Raw genomic sequence first — 746 nt, 5'->3', positions numbered from 1 at the left:
AGGCATACAAATCTGAGGTTCCATTCCCCTAACCATTCTATCTAGATCTATGCAACATTGCTAGATCATACCTTTGCCACATCCACGGAGCTTGTTAGCTCATCGGCCCAGCTACTCTAGCTGAATGAACTCATAAACCAGCTGATCGAGCTGTCACACTCGAACTGAGCTAGGACCGAGCTATGGCCAGCTGCCATATACTGCGTCCAGCTCCTTTACACAGACAAAACAACTCCCTTAGGTACTTAGTCATTTAGCCAACCATCCCCACAGACATAAGTAACCCTTGAGAAGTCTTCAAACAGCTAAGGACATGCATCTGGCCCTTACCGGCTCATGCACTGTCCCACATCCTTTTTGCCTTATCAACTTATGATACCAAGTCCAGCTCATGGACTAACAATGCCCATCAGATCCTGAGTCAATCAACCAACCACCCCACATGACTCAGAACTGATGAGTCTTCATACTTCCTAATCAGTCATGGAACCATGTCCCACTGAACCTGATTAGTGTTGCTCTTACCACCGGTGCATCCTTTGATCGATCAGATCAGACACCTTGATCCATCATCCAAGGATCAGGTAGTCCATCCTTGCCCATGATCAGATCACACACGGCCTGCCTTACCAACACCAAGGTTGATAACCAGCAATTCCTTATGATCAATATCATAAGTGACAATATGTTCCAGCACAGAAACATATGATCAGATATCCTAACACAAGGATCTGACCCCAATATGC

Source organism: Brassica rapa, unplaced genomic scaffold, assembly GCF_000309985.2.
Source record: "Brassica rapa cultivar Chiifu-401-42 unplaced genomic scaffold, CAAS_Brap_v3.01 Scaffold0319, whole genome shotgun sequence".
In the NCBI taxonomy this organism is placed as follows: Eukaryota; Viridiplantae; Streptophyta; class Magnoliopsida; order Brassicales; family Brassicaceae; genus Brassica; species Brassica rapa.
The sequence above is the reverse complement of the archived record's forward strand: the minus strand, read 5'-3'. Positions refer to the sequence as shown.